Source organism: Myodes glareolus, chromosome 5 (genome assembly GCF_982192425.1).
Source record: "Myodes glareolus chromosome 5, mMyoGla1.1, whole genome shotgun sequence".
Lineage (NCBI taxonomy): Eukaryota > Metazoa > Chordata > Mammalia > Rodentia > Cricetidae > Myodes > Myodes glareolus.
The window spans coordinates 119700276-119716937 of NC_142030.1; positions in this window are offsets into that span (position 1 = coordinate 119700276).

Sequence of the window (16662 nt, forward strand, 5' to 3'; positions counted from 1 at the left end):
CTGTGCGAAGTGAATGGAGTGTTGCTTCACTTTCTAAATGCTGTCCTTTCAGAGACATTCACTTTCCTTTGAAAGTGACTTAAGCTACTTACAAGCATTCACAGGAAACTCAAATGTGTTTCTATGAAAGAGAAGCTGTCTGTTCCAACACTTCAATTCACTGGGCGAAGTGAATGGAGTGTTGCTTCACTTTCTAAATGCTTTCCTTTCAGAGAAAATCACTTTCCTTTGAAAGTGCCTTAAGCTACTTACAAGCATTCAACAGAAATTCACATGCGTTTCTCTGAAAGAGAAGCAGTCTGTTCCAACACTTCAATTCACTTTGCGAAGAGAATGGAGTGTTGCTTCACTTTCTAAATGCTGTCCTTTCCAAGAAAATCACTTTCCTTTGAAAGTGCCTTAAGCTACTTACAAGCATTCACAAGAAACTCACATGCATTTTTCTGAAAGAGAAGCAGTCTGTTCCAACACTTCAATTCACTGTGCGAAGTGAATGGAGTGTTGCTTCACTTTCTAAATGCTCTCCTTTTAGAGTAAATCACTCTCTTTTGAAACTGCGTTCAGCTACTTACAAGCATTCACAAGAAACTCACATCTTTTTCTCTGAAATCACTTTGCTTTGAATATGCCTTAAGCTACTTACAAGCATTCAACAGAAATTCACATGCGTTTCTCTGAAAGAGAAGCAGTCTGTTCCAACACTTCAATTCACTGTGCAAAGAGAATGGAGTGTTGCTTCACTTTCTAAATGCTGTCCTTTCAGAGAAAATCACTTTCCTTTGAAAGTGCCTTAAGCTACTTACAAGCATTCAACAGAAATTCACATGCGTTTCTCTGAAAGAGAAGCAGTCTGTTCCAACACTTCAATTCACTTTGTGAAGTGAATGGAGTGTTGTTTCACTTTCTAAATGCTGTCTTTTCAGAGAAAATCACTTTCCTTTGAAAGTGCCTTAAGCTACTTAAAAGCATTCACAGGAAACTCAAATGTGTTTCTATGAAAGAGAAGCTGTCTGTTCCAACTCTTCAATTCACGGTGCGAAGTGAATAGAGTGTTGCTTCACTTTCTAAATGCTGTGCTTTCAGAGAAAATCACTTTCCTTTGAAAGTGCCTTAAGCTACTTTCAAGCATTCAACAGAAATTCACATGCGTTTCTCTGAAAGAGATGCAGTCTGTTCCAACACTTCAATTCACTTTGCGAAGAGAATGGAGTGTTGCTTCACTTTCTAAATGCTGTCCTTTCAGAGAAAATCACTTTCCTTTGAAAGTGCCTTAAGCTACTTACAAGCATTCACAAGAAACTCACATGCATTTTTCTGAAAGAGAAGCAGTCTGTTCCAACACTTCAATTCACTGTGCGAAGTGAATGGAGTGTTGCATCACTTTCTAAATGCTCTCCTTTTAGAGTAAATCACTCTCTTTTGAAACTGCCTTCAGCTACTTACAAGCATTCACAAGAAACTCACATCTTTTTCTCTGAAATCACTTTGCTTTGAATATGCCTTAAGCTACTTACAAGCATTCACAAAAAACTCACATCCGTTTCACGGAAAGAGAAGCAGTCTGTTCCAACACTTCAATTCACTGGGTGAAGTGAATGGAGTGTTGCTTCACTTTCTAAATGCTGTCCTTTCAGAGAAAATCACTTTCCTTTGAAAGTGCCTTAAGCTACTTACAAGCATTCAACAGAAATTCACATGTGTTTCTCTGAAAGAGAAGCAGTCTGTTCCAACACTTCAATTCACTGTGCAAAGAGAATAGAGTGTTGTTTCACTTTCTAAATGCTGTCCTTTCAGAGAAAATCACTTTCCTTTGAGAGTGCCTTAAGCTACTTACAAGCATTCAACAGATATTCACATGCGTTTCTCTGAAAGAGAAGCAGTCTCTTCCAACACTTCAATTCACTGTGCGAAGTGAATGGAGTGTTGCTTCACTTTCTAAATGCTGTCCTTTCAGAGAAATTCACTTTCCTTTGAAAGTGCCTTAAGCTACTTACAAGCATTCACAAGAAACTCACATGCATTTTTCTGAAAGAGAAGCAATCTGTTCCAAAACTTCAATTCACGGTGCGAAGTGAATGGAGTGTTGCTTCACTTTCTAAATGCTGTCCTTTCAGAGAAAATCACTTTCCTTTGAAAGTGCCTTAAGCTACTTACAAGAATTCACAAGAAACTCACATGCATTTTTCTGAAAGAGAAGCAGTCTGTTCCAACACTTCAATTCACTGTGCGAAGTGAATGGAGTGTTGCTTCACTTTCTAACTGCTCTCCTTTTAGAGAAAATCACTTTCCTTTGAAAGCGCCTTAAGCTACTTACAAGCATTCACAGGAAACTCAAATGTGATTCTATCAAAGGAAGCTGTCTGTTCCAACACTTCAATTCACGGTGCGAAGTGAATGGAGTGTTGCTTCACTTTCTAAATGCTCTCCTTTTAGAGAAAATCACTCTCTTTTGAAATCGCCTTAAGCTACTTACATGCATTCACAAGAAACTCACATCTGTTTCTCTGAAAGAGAAGCAGTCTGTTCCAACACGTCAAATCACTGTGCGAAGTGAATTCAGTGTTCCTTGACATTCTAAATGCTGTAGTTTCAGAGAAAATCACTTTCCTTTGAAAGTGCCTTAAGCTACTTTCAAGCATTCAACAGAAATTCACATGCGTTTCTCTGAAAGAAAAGCAGTCTGTTCCAACACTTCAATTCACTTTGTGAGGTGAATGGAGTGTTGTTTCACTTTCTAAATGCTGTCCTTTCAGAGATAATCACTTTCCTTTGAAAGTGCCTTAAGCTACTTACAAGCATTCACAGGAAACTCAAATGTGTTTCTATGAAAGAGAAGCTGTCAGTTCCAACACTTCAATTCACGGTGCGAAGTGAATAGAGTGTTGCTTCACTTTCTAAATGCTGTCCTTTCAGAGAAAATCACTTTCCTTTGAAAGTGCCTTAAGCTACTTTCAAGCATTCACAAGAAACTCACATGCATTTTTCTGAAAGAGAAGCAGTCTGTTCCAACACTTCAATTCACTGTGCGAAGTTAATGGAGTGTTGCTTCACTTTCTAAATCCTGTCCTTTCAGAGAAAATCACTTTCCTTTGAAAGTGCCTTTAGCTACTTACAAGCATTCAACAGAAATTCACATGCGTTTCTCTGAAAGAGAAGCAGTCTGTTCCAACACTTCATTTCTCTTTGCGAAGAGAATGGAGTGTTGTTTCACTTTCTAAATGCTGTCCTTTCAGAGAAAATCACTTTCCTTTGAAAGTGCCTTAAGCTACTTACAAGCTTTCACATGAAATTCACATGCATTTTTCTGAAAGAGAAGCAGTCTGTTCCAACACTTCAATTCACTGTGCGAAGTGAATGGAGTGTTGCTTCACTTTCTAAATGCTGTCCTTTCAGAGAAAATCACTTTCCTTTGAAAGTGCCTTAAGCTACTTACAAGCATTCAACAGAAATTCACATGCGTTTCTCTGAAAGAGAAGCAGTCTGTTCCAACACTTCAATTCACTGTGCGAAGTGAATGGAGTGTTGCTTCACTTTCTAAATGCTGTCCTTTCAGAGAAAATCACTTTCCTTTGAAAGTGTCTTAAGCTACTTACAAGCATTCACAAGAAGCTCACATGCATTTTTCTGAAAGAGAAGCAGTTTTTTCCAACACTTCAATTCACTGTGCGAAGTGAATGGAGTGTTGCTTCACTTTCTAAATGCTCTCCTTTTAGAGAAAATCACTTTCCTTTGAAAGTGCCTTACGCTACTTGCAAGCATTCACAGGAAACTCAAATGTGTTTCTATGAAAGAGAAGCTGTCTGTTCCAACACTTCAATTCACGGTGCGAAGTGAATGGAGTGTTGCTTCACTTTCTAAATGCTGTCCTTTCAGAGAAAATCACTTTCCTTTGAAGGTGCCTTAAGCTACTTACAAGCATTCACAAGAAGCTCTCATCTGTTTCTCTGAAAGAGAAGCAGTCTGTTCCAACACTTCAATTCACTGTGCGAAGTGAATGGAGTGTTGCTTCACTTTCTAAATGCTGTCCTTTCAGAGAAAATCACTTTCCTTTGAAGGTGCCTTAAGCTACTTACATGCATTCACAAGAAACTCACATGCATTTTTCTGAAAGAGAAGCAGTCTGTTCTAACACTTCAATTCACTGTGCGAAGTGAATGGAGTGTTGCTTCACTTTCTAAATGCTGTCCTTTCAGAGACATTCACTTTCCTTTGAAAGTGACTTAAGCTACTTACAAGCATTCACAGGAAACTCAAATGTGTTTCTATGAAAGAGAAGCTGTCTGTTCCAACACTTCAATTCACTGGGCGAAGTGAATGGAGTGTTGCTTCACTTTCTAAATGCTTTCCTTTCAGAGAAAATCACTTTCCTTTGAAAGTGCCTTAAGCTACTTACAAGCATTCAACAGAAATTCACATGCGTTTCTCTGAAAGAGAAGCAGTCTGTTCCAACACTTCAATTCACTTTGCGAAGAGAATGGAGTGTTGCTTCACTTTCTAAATGCTGTCCTTTCCAAGAAAATCACTTTCCTTTGAAAGTGCCTTAAGCTACTTACAAGCATTCACAAGAAACTCACATGCATTTTTCTGAAAGAGAAGCAGTCTGTTCCAACACTTCAATTCACTGTGCGAAGTGAATGGAGTGTTGCTTCACTTTCTAAATGCTCTCCTTTTAGAGTAAATCACTCTCTTTTGAAACTGCGTTCAGCTACTTACAAGCATTCACAAGAAACTCACATCTTTTTCTCTGAAATCACTTTGCTTTGAATATGCCTTAAGCTACTTACAAGCATTCAACAGAAATTCACATGCGTTTCTCTGAAAGAGAAGCAGTCTGTTCCAACACTTCAATTCATTGTGCAAAGAGAATGGAGTGTTGCTTCACTTTCTAAATGCTGTCCTTTCAGAGAAAATCACTTTCCTTTGAAAGTGCCTTAAGCTACTTACAAGCATTCAACAGAAATTCACATGCGTTTCTCTGAAAGAGAAGCAGTCTGTTCCAACACTTCAATTCACTTTGTGAAGTGAATGGAGTGTTGTTTCACTTTCGAAATGCTGTCTTTTCAGAGAAAATCACTTTCCTTTGAAAGTGCCTTAAGCTACTTAAAAGCATTCACAGGAAACTCAAATGTGTTTCTATGAAAGAGAAGCTGTCTGTTCCAACTCTTCAATTCACGGTGCGAAGTGAATAGAGTGTTGCTTCACTTTCTAAATGCTGTGCTTTCAGAGAAAATCACTTTCCTTTGAAAGTGCCTTAAGCTACTTTCAAGCATTCAACAGAAATTCACATGCGTTTCTCTGAAAGAGATGCAGTCTGTTCCAACACTTCAATTCACTTTGCGAAGAGAATGGAGTGTTGCTTCACTTTCTAAATGCTGTCCTTTCAGAGAAAATCACTTTCCTTTGAAAGTGCCTTAAGCTACTTACAAGCATTCACATGAAACTCACATGCATTTTTCTGAAAGAGAAGCAGTCTGTTCCAACACTTCAATTCACTGAGCGAAGTGAATGGAGGGTTGCTTCACTTTCTAAATGCTGTCCTTTCAGAGAAAATCACTTTCCTTTGAAAGTGCCTTAAGCTACTTACAAGCATTCACATGAAACTCACATGCATTTTTCTGAAAGAGAAGCAGTCTGTTCCAACACTTCAATTCACGGAGCGAAGTGAATGGAGTGTTGCTTCACTTTCTAAATGCTCTCCTTTCAGAGAAAATCACTTTCCTTTGAAAGTGCCTTAAGCTACTTACAAGCATTCAACAGAAATTCACATGCGTTTCTCTGAAAGAGAAGCAGTCTGTTCCAACACTTCAATTCACTTTGCGTAGAGAATGGAGTGTTGCTTCACTTTCTAAATGCTGTCCTTTCAGAGAAAATCACTTTCCTTTGAAAGTGCCTTAAGCTACTTACAAGCATTCACAGGAAACTCAAATGTGTTTCTATGAAAGAGAAGCTGTCTGTTCCAACACTTCAATTCACGGTGCGAAGTGAATGGTGTGTTGCTTCACTTTCTAAATGCAGTACTTTCAGAGAAAATCACTTTCCTTTGAAAGTGTCTTAAGCTACTTACAAGCATTCACAAGAAGCTCACATGCAATTCTCTGAAAGAGAAGTAGTCTGTTCAAGCACTTCAATTCACTGTGCGAAGTGAATGGAGTGTTCCTTCACATTCTAAATGCTGTAGTTTCAGGAAAAATCACTTTCCTTTGAAAGTGCCTTAAGCTACTTTCAAGCATTCAACAGAAATTCACATGCGTTTCTCTGAAAGAGAAGCAGTCTGTTCCAACACTTCAATTCACTTTGCGAAGAGAATGGAGTGTTCCTTCACTTTCTAAATGCAGTACTTTCAGAGAAAATCACTTTCCTTTGAAAGTGCCTTAAGCTACTTACAAGCATTCACAAGAAACTCACATGCCTTTTTCTGAAAGAGAAGCAGTCTGTTCCAACACTTCAATTCACTGTGCGAAGTGAATTCAGTGTTCCTTGACATACTAAATGCTGTAGTTTCAGAGAAAATCACTTTCCTTTGAAAGTGCCTTAAACTACTTTCAAGCATTCAACAGAAATTCACATGCGTTTCTCTGAAAGAGAAGCATTCTGTTCCAACACTTCAATTCACTTTGTGAAGTGAATGGAGTGTTGTTTCACTTTCTAAATGCTGTCCTTTCAGAGAAAATCACTTTCCTTTGAAAGTGCCTTAAGCTACTTACAAGCATTCACAGGAAACTCAAATGTGTTTCTATGAAAGAGAAGCTGTGTGTTCCAACACTTCAATTCACGGTGCGAAGTGAATAGAGTGTTGCTTCACTTTCTAAATGCTGTCCTTTCAGAGAAAATCACTTTCCTTTGTAAGTGCCTTAAGCTACTTACAGGAATTTAACAGAAATTCACATGCGTTTCTCTGAAAGAGAAGCAGTCTGTTCCAACACTACAATTCACTTTGCGAAGAGAATGGAGTGTTGCTTCACTTTCTAAATGCTGTCCTTTCAGAGAAAATCACTTTCCTTTGAAAGTGCCTTAAGCTACTTACAAGCATTCACATGAAATTCACATGCATTTTTCTGAAAGAGAAGCAGTCTTTTCCAACACTTACATTCACTGTGCGAAGTGAATGGAGTGTTGCTTCACTTTCTAAATCCTGTCCTTTCAGAGAAAATCACTTTCCTTTGAAAGTGCCTTAAGCTACTTACAAGCATTCAACAGAAATTCACATGCGTTTCTCTGAAAGAGAAGCAGTCTGTTCCAACACTTCAATTCACTGTGCGAAGTGAATGGAGTGTTGCTTCACTTTCTAAATGCTGTCCTTTCAGAGAAAATCACTTTCCTTTGAAAGTGTCTTAAGCTACTTACAAGCATTCACAAGAAGCTCACATGCAATTCTCTGAAAGAGAAGTAGTCTGTTCCAGCACTTAATTCACTGTGCGAAGTGAATGGAGTGTTCCTTGACATTCTAAATGCTGTAGTTTCAGGAAAAATTACTTTCCTTTGAAAGTGCCTTAAGGTACTTTCAAGCATTCAACAGAAATTCACATGCGTTTCTCTGAAAGAGAAGCAGTCTGTTCCAACACTTCAATTCACTTTGCGAAGAGAATGGAGTGTTCCTTCACTTTCTAAATGCAGTACTTTCAGAGAAAATCACTTTCCTTTGAAAGTGCCTTAAGCTACTTACAAGCATTCACAAGAAACTCACATGCCTTTTTCTGAAAGAGAAGCAGTCTGTTCCAACACTTCAATTCACTGTGCGAAGTGAATTCAGTGTTCCTTGACATTCTAAATGCTGTAGTTTCAGAGAAAATCACTTTCCTTTGAAAGTGCCTTAAGCTACTTTCAAGCATTCAACAGAAATTCACATGCGTTTCTCTGAAAGAGAAGCAGTCTGTTCCAACACTTCAATTCACTTTCTAAAGTGAATGGAGTGTTGTTTCACTTTCTAAATGCTGTCCTTTCAGAGAAAATCACTTTCCTTTGAAAGTGCCTTAAGCTACTTACAAGCATTCACAGGAAACTCAAATGTGTTTCTATGAAAGAGAAGCTGTCTGTTCCAACACTTCAATTCACGGTGCGAAGTGAATAGAGTGTTGCTTCACTTTCTAAATGCTGTCCTTTCAGAGAAAATCACTTTCCTTTGAAAGTGCCTTAAGCTACTTACAGGAATTTAACAGAAATTCACATGCGTTTCTCTGAAAGAGAAGCAGTCTGATCCAACACTTCAATTCACTTTACGAAGAGAATGGAGTGTTGCTTCACTTTCTAAATGCTGTCCTTTCAGAGAAAATCACTTTCCTTTGAAAGTGCCTTAAGCTACTTACAAGCATTCACATGAAATTCACATGCATTTTTCTGAAAGAGAAGCAGTCTGTTCCAACACTTCAATTCACTGTGCGAAGTGAATGGAGTGTTGCTTCACTTTCTAAATCCTGTCCTTTCAGAGAAAATCACTTTCCTTTGAAAGTGCCTTAAGCTACTTACAAGCATTCAACAGAAATTCACATGCGTTTCTCTGAAAGAGAAGCAGTCTGTTCCAACACTTCAATTCACTGTGCGAAGTGAATGGAGTGTTGCTTCACTTTCTAAATGCTGTCCTTTCAGAGAAAATCACTTTCCTTTGAAAGTGTCTTAAGCTACTTACAAGCATTCACAAGAAGCTCACATGCAATTCTCTGAAAGAGAAGTAGTCTGTTCCAGCACTTCAATTCACTGTGCGAAGTGAATGGAGTGTTCCTTGACATTCTAAATGCTGTAGTTTCAGGGAAAATCACTTTCCTTTGAAAGTGCCTTAAGCTACTTTCAAGCATTCAACAGAGATTCACATGCGTTTCTCTGAAAGAGAAGCAGTCTGTTCCAACACTTCAATTCACTGTGCGAAGTGAATGGAGTGTTGCTTCACTTTCTAAATGCTGTCCTTTCAGAGAAAATCACTTTCCTTTGAAAGTGTCTTAAGCTACTTACAAGCATTCACAAGAAGCTCACATGCAATTCTCTGAAAGAGAAGTAGTCAGTGCCAGCACTTCAATTCACTGTGCGAAGTGAATGGAGTGTTCCTTGACATTCTAAATGCTGTAGTTTCAGGAAAAATCACTTTCCTTTGAAAGTGCCTTAAGCTTCTTACAAGCATTCACAAGAAACTCACATGCCTTTTTCTGAAAGAGAAGCAGTCTGTTCCAACACTTCAATTCACTGTGCGAAGTGAATGGAGTGTTGCTTCACTTTCTAAATGCTCTCCTTTTAGAGAAAATCACTTTCCTTTGAAAGTGCCTTAAGCTACTTACAAGCATTCACAGGAAACTCAAATGTGTTTCTATGAAAGAGAAGCTGTCTATTCCAAAACTTCAATTCACGGTGCGAAGTGAATGGAGTGTTGCTTCACTTTCTAAATGCTCTCCTTTCAGAGAAAATCACTTTCCTTTGAAAGTGCCTTAAGCTACTTACAAGCATTCAACAGAAATTCACATGCGTTTCTCTGAAAGAGAAGCAGTCTGTTCCAACACTTCAATTCACTTTGCGAAGAGAATGGAGTGTTGCTTCACTTTCTAAATGCTGTCCTTTCCGAGAAAATCACTTTCCTTTGAAAGTGCCTTAAGCTACATACAAGCATTCACAAGAAACTCACATGCATTTTTCTGAAAGAGAAGCAGTCTGTTCCAACACTTCAATTCACTGTGCGAAGTGAATGGAGTGTTGCTTCACTTTCTAAATGCTCTCCTTTCAGAGAAAATCACTTTCCTATGAAAGTGCCTTAAGCTACTTGCAAGCATTCACAAGAAACTCACATGCATTTTTCTGAAAGAGAAGCAGTCTGTTCCAACACTTCAATTCACTGTGCGAAGTGAATGGAGTGTTGCTTCACTTTCTAAATGCTCTCCTTTCAGAGAAAATCACTCTCTCTTGAAACTGCCTTAAGCTACTTTCATGCATTCACAAGAAACTCACATCTGTTTCTCTGAAAGAGAAGCAGTCTGTTCCAACACTTCAATTCACGGTCCGAAGTGAATGGAGTGTTGCTTCCCTTTCTAAATGCTGTGCTTTCAGAGAAAATCACTCTCCTTTGAAAGTGCCTTAAGCTACTTACAATAATTCAACAGAAATTCTCATGCGTTTCTCTGAAAGAGAAGCAGTCTGCTCCAACGCTTCAATTCACTGTGCAAAGTGAATGGAGTGTTGCTTCACTTTCTAAATGCTGTCCTTTCAGGGAAAATCACTTTCCTTTGAGAGTGCCTTAAGCGACTTACAAGCATTCAACAGAAATTCACATGCGTTTCTCTGAAAGAGAAGCAGTCTGTTCCAACACTTCAATTCACTGTGCGAAGTGAATGGAGTGTTGCTTCACTTTCTAAATGCTGTCCTTTCCGAGAAAATCACTCTCTTTTGAAACTGCCTTAAGCAACTTACAAGCATTCACAAGAGGCTCACATCTGTTTCTGTGAAAGAGAAGCAGTCTGTTCCAACACTTCAATTCACTGTGCGAAGTGAATGGAGTGTTGCTTCACTTTCTAAATGCTCTCCTTTTAGAGAAAATCACTCTCTTTTGAAACCGCCTTAAGCTACTTACATGCATTCACAAGAAACTCACATCTGTTTCTCTGAAAGAGATGCATTCTGTTCCAACACTTCAATTCACTGTGCGAAGTGAATGGAGTGTTCCTTGACATTCTAAATGCTGTAGTTTCAGAGAAAATCACTTTCCTTTGAAAGTGCCTTAAGCTACTTACAAGCATTCAACAGAAATTCACATGCGTTTTTCTGAAAGAAAAGAAGTCTGTTCCAACACTTCAATTCACTGTGCGAAGTGAATGGAGTGTTGCCTCACTTTCTAAATGCTGTCCTTTCAGAGGAAATCACTCTCTTTTGAAACTGCATTAAGCTACTTACAAGCATTCACAAGAAGCTCACATCTGTTTCTCTGAAAGAGAAGCAGTCTGTTCCAACACTTCAATTCACAGTGCGAAGTGAATGGAGTGTTGCTTCACTTTCTAAATGCTGTCCTTTCAGAGAAAATCACTTTCCTTTGAAAGTGCCTTAAGCTACTTACAAGCATTCAACAGAAATTCACATGCGTTTCTCTGAAAGAGAAGCAGTCTGTTCCAACACTTCAATTCACTTTGCGAAGAGAATGGAGTGTTGCTTCACTTTCTAAATGCTGTCCTTTCAGAGAAAATCACTTTCCTTTGAAAGTGCCTTAAGCTACTTACAAGCATTCACAAGAAACTCACATGCATTTTTCTGAAAGAGAAGCAGTCTGTTCCAACACTTCAATTCACTGTGCGAACTGAATGGAGTGTTGCTTCACTTTATAAATCCTGTCCTTTCAGAGAAAATCACTTTCCTTTGAAAGTGCCTTAAGCTACTTACAAGCATTCAACAGAAATTCACATGCGTTTCTCTGAAAGAGAAGCAGTCTGTTCCAACACTTCAATTCACTGTGCGAAGTGAATGGAGTGTTGCTTCACTTTCTAAATGCTGTCCTTTCAGAGAAAATCACTTTCCTTTGAAAGTGTCTTAAGCTACTTACAAGCATTCAACAGAAATTCACATGCGTTTTTTTGAAAGAAAAGAAGTCTGTTCCAACACTTCAATTCACTGTGCGAAGTGAATGGAGTGTTGCTTCACTTTCTAAATGCTGTCCTTTCAGAGAAAATCACTTTCCTATGAAAGTGCCTTAAGCTACTTACAAGCATTCACAAGAAACTCACATGCATTTTTCTGAAAGAGAAGCAGTCTGTTCCTACACTACAATTCACTGTGCGAAGTGAATGGAGTGTTGCTTCACTTTCTAAATGCTCTCCTTACAGAGAAAATCACTCTCTTTTGAAACTGCGTTCAGCTACTTACAAGCATTCACAAGAAACTCACATCTGTTTCTCTGAAAGAGAAGCAGTCTGTTCCAACACATCAATTCACTGTGCGAAGTGAATTCAGTGTTCCTTGACATTCTAAATGCTGTAGTTTCAGAGAAAATCACTTTCCTTTGAAAGTGCCTTGAGCTACTTTCAAGCATTCAACAGAAATTCACATGCGTTTCTCTGAAAGAGAAGCAGTCTGTTCCAACAATTCAATTCACTGTGCGAAGTGAATGGAGTGTTGCTTCACTTTCTAAATGCTGTCCTTTCAGAGAAAATCACTTTCCTTTGAAAGTGTCTTAAGCTACTTACAAGCATTCACAAGAAGCTCACATGCAATTCTCTGAAAGAGAAGTAGTCAGTTCCAGCACTTCAATTCACTGTGCGAAGTGAATGGAGTGTTCCTTGACATTCTAAATGCTGTAGTTTCAGGAAAAATCACTTTCCTTTGAAAGTGCCTTAAGCTACTTACAAGCATTCACAAGAAACTCACATGCCTTTTTCTGAAAGAGAAGCAGTCTGTTCCAACACTTCAATTCACTGTGCGAAGTGAATGGAGTGTTGCTTCACTTTCTAAATGCTCTCCTTTTAGAGAAAATCACTTTCCTTTGAAAGTGCCTTAAGCTACTTACAAGCATTCACAGGAAACTCAAATGTGTTTTTATGAAAGAGAAGCTGTCTATTCCAACACTTCAATTCACGGTGCGAAGTGAATGGAGTGTTACTTCACTTTCTAAATGCTCTCCTTTCAGAGAAAATCACTTTCCTTTGAAAGTGCCTTAAGCTACCTACAAGCTTTCAACAGAAATTCACATGCGTTTCTCTGAAAGAGAAGCAGTCTGTTCCAACACTTCAATTCACTTTGCGAAGAGAATGGAGTGTTGCTTCACTTTCTAAATGCTGTCCTTTCCGAGAAAATCACTTTCCTTTGAAAGTGCCTTAAGCTACATACAAGCATTCACAAGAAACTCACATGCATTTTTCTGAAAGAGAAGCAGTCTGTTCCAACACTTCAATTCACTTTGCGAAGTGAATGGAGTGTTGCTTCACTTTCTAAATGCCCTCCTTTCAGAGAAAATCACTCTCTCTTGAAACTGCCTTAAGCTACTTACATGCATTCACAAGAAACTCTCATCTGTTTCTCTGAAAGAGAAGCAGTCTGTTCCAACACTTCAATTCACGGTCCGAAGTGAATGGAGTGTTGCTTCCCTTTCTAAATGCTGTGCTTTCAGAGAAAATCACTCTCCTTTGAAAGTGCCTTAAGCTACTTACAAGCATTCAACAGAAATTCTCATGCGTTTCTCTGAAATAGAAGCAGTCTGTTCCAACACTTCAATTCACTGTGCAAAGTGAATGGAGTGTTGCTTCACTTTCTAAATGCTGTCCTTTCAGGGAAAATCACTTTCCTTTGAGAGTGCCTTGAGCGACTTACAAGCATTCAACAGAAATTCACATGCGTTTCTCTGAAAGAGTAGCAGTCTGTTCCAACACTTCAATTCACTGTGCGAAGTGAATGGAGTGTTGCTTCACTTTCTAAATGCTGTCCTTTCCGAGAAAATGACTCTCTTTTGAAACTGCCTTAAGCTACTTACAAGCATTCACAAGAAGCTCACATCTGTTTCTCTGAAAGAGAAGCAGTCTGTTCCAACACTTCAATTCACTGTGCGAAGTGAATGGAGTGTTGCTTCACTTTCTAAATGCTCTCCTTTTAGAGAAAATCACTCTCTTTTGAAACCGCCTTAAGCTACTTACATGCATTCACAAGAAACTCACATCTGTTTCTCTGAAAGAGAAGCAGTCTGTTCCAACACTTCAATTCACTGTGCGAAGTGAATGGAGTGTTCCTTGACATTCTAAATGCTGTAGTTTCAGAGAAAATCACTTTACTTTGAAAGTGCCTTAAGCTACTTTCAAGCGTTCAACAGAAATTCACATGCGTTTCTCTGAAAGAGAAGCAGTCTGTTCCAACACTTCAATTCACTTTGTGAAGTGAATGGAGTGTTGTTTCACTTTCTAAATGTTGTCCTTACAGTGGAAATCACTCTCTTTTGAAACTGCCTTAAGCTACTTACAAGCATTCACAAGAAGCTCACATCTGTTTCTCTGAAAGAGAAGCAGTCTGTTCCAACACTTCAATTCACTATGCGAAGTGAATGGAGTGTTCCTTGACATTCTAAATGCTGTAGTTTCAGAGAAAATCACTTTCCTTTAAAAGTGCCTTAAGCTACTTACAAGCATTCAACAGAAATTCACATGCGTTTTTCTGAAAGAAAAGAAGTCTGTTCCAACACTTCAATTCACTGTGCGAAGTGAATGGAGTGTGGCTTCAACTTCTAAATGCTGTCCTTTCAGAGGAAATCACTCTCTTTTGAAACTGCCTTAAGCTACTTACAAGCATTCACAAGAAGCTCACATCTGTTTCTCTGAAAGAGAAGCAGTCTGTTCCAACACTTCAATTCACTGTGCGAAGTGAATGGAGTGTTGCCTCACTTTCTAAATGCTGTCCTTACAGAGGAAATCACTCTCTTTTGAAACTGCATTAAGCTACTTACAAGCATTCACAAGAAGCTCACATCTGTTTCTCTGAAAGAGAAGCAGTCTGTTCCAACACTTCAATTCACAGTGCGAAGTGAATGGAGTGTTGCTTCACTTTCTAAATGCTGTCCTTTCAGAGAAAATCACTTTCCTTTGAAAGTTCCTTAAGCTACTTACAAGCATTCAACAGAAATTCACATGTGTTTCTCTGAAAGAGAAGCAGTCTGTTCCAACACTTCAATTCACTTTGCGAAGAGAATGGAGTGTTGCTTCACTTTCTAAATGCTGTCCTTTCAGAGAAAATCACTTTCCTTTGAAAGTGCCTTAAGCTACTTACAAGCATTCACAAGAACCTCACTTGCATTTTTCTGAAAGAGAAGCAGTCTGTTCCAACACTTCAATTCACTGTGCGAAGTGAATGGAGTGTTGCTTCACTTTCTAAATCCTGTCCTTTCAGAGTAAATCACTTTCCTTTGAAAGTGCCTTAAGCTACTTACAAGCATTCAACAGAAATTCACATGCGTTTCTCTGAAAGAGAAGCAGTCTGTTCCAACACTTCAATTCACTGTGCGAAGTGAATGGAGTGTTGCTTCACTTTCTAAATGCTGTCCTTTCAGAGAAAATCACTTTACTTTGAAAGTGTCTTAAGCTACTTACAAGCATTCAACAGAAATTCACATGCGTTTTTCTGAAAGAAAAGAAGTCTGTTCCAACACTTCAATTCACCGTGCGAAGTAAATGGAGTGTTGCTTCACTTTCTAAATGCTGTCCTTTCAGAGAAAATCACTTTCCTATGAAAGTGCCTTAAGCTACTTACAAGCATTCACAAGAAACTCACATGCATTTTTCTGAAAGAGAAGCAGTCTGTTCCAACACATCAATTCACTGTGCGAAGTGAATTCAGTGTTCCTTGACATTCTAAATGCTGTCCTTTCAGAGAAAATCACTTTTGTTTGAAAGTGCCTTAAGCAACTTTCAAGCATTCAACAGAAATTCACATGCGTTTCTCTGAAAGAGAAGCAGTCTGTTCCAACACTTCAATTCACTGTGCGAAGTGAATGGAGTGTTGCTTCACTTTCTAAATGCTGTCCTTTCAGAGAAAATCACTTTCCTTTGAAAGTGTCTTAAGCTACTTACAAGCATTCACAAGAAGCTCACATGCAATTCTCTGAAAGAGAAGTAGTCAGTTCCAGCACTTCAATTCACTGTGCGAAGTGAATGGAGTGTTCCTTGACATTCTAAATGCTGTAGTTTCAGGAAAAATCACTTTCCTTTGAAAGTGCCTTAAGCTACTTACAAGCATTCACAAGAAACTCACATGCCTTTTTCTGAAAGAGAAGCAGTCTGTTCCAACACTTCATTTCACTGTGCGAAGTGAATGGAGTGTTGCTTCACTTTCTAAATGCTCTCCTTTTAGAGAAAATCACTTTCCTTTGAAAGTGCCTTAAGCTACTTAAAAGCATTCACAGGAAACTCAAATGTGTTTCTATGAAAGAGAAGCTGTCTGTTCCAACTCTTCAATTCACGGTGCGAAGTGAATGGAGTGTTCCTTCACATTCTAAATGCTGTAGTTTCAGGAAAAATCACTTTCCTTTGAAAGTGTCTTAAGCTACTTACAAGCATTCACAAGAAGCTCACATGCAATTCTCTGAAAGAGAAGTAGTCTGTTCAAGCACTTCAATTCACTGTGCGAAGTGAATGGAGTGTTCCTTCACATTCTAAATGCTGTAGTTTCAGGAAAAATCACTTTCCTTTGAAAGTGCCTTAAGCTACTTTCAAGCATTCAACAGAAATTCACATGCGTTTCTCTGAAAGAGAAGCAGTCTGTTCCAACACTTCAATTCACTTTGCGAAGAGAATGGAGTGTTCCTTCACTTTCTAAATGCAGTACTTTCAGAGAAAATCACTTTCCTTTGAAAGTGCCTTAAGCTACTTACAAGCATTCACAGGAAACTCAAATGTGTTTCTATGAAAGAGAAGCTGTGTGTTCCAACACTTCAATTCACGGTGCGAAGTGAATAGAGTGTTGCTTCACTTTCTAAATGCTGTCCTTTCAGAGAAAATCACTTTCCTTTGTAAGTGCCTTAAGCTACTTACAGGAATTTAACAGAAATTCACATGCGTTTCTCTGAAAGAGAAGCAGTCTGTTCCAACACTACAACTCACTTTGCGAAGAGAATGGAGTGTTGCTTCACTTTCTAAATGCTGTCCTTTCAGAGAAAATCACTTTCCTTTGAAAGTGCCTTAAGCTACTTACAAGCATTCACATGAAATTCACATGCATTTTTCTGAAAGA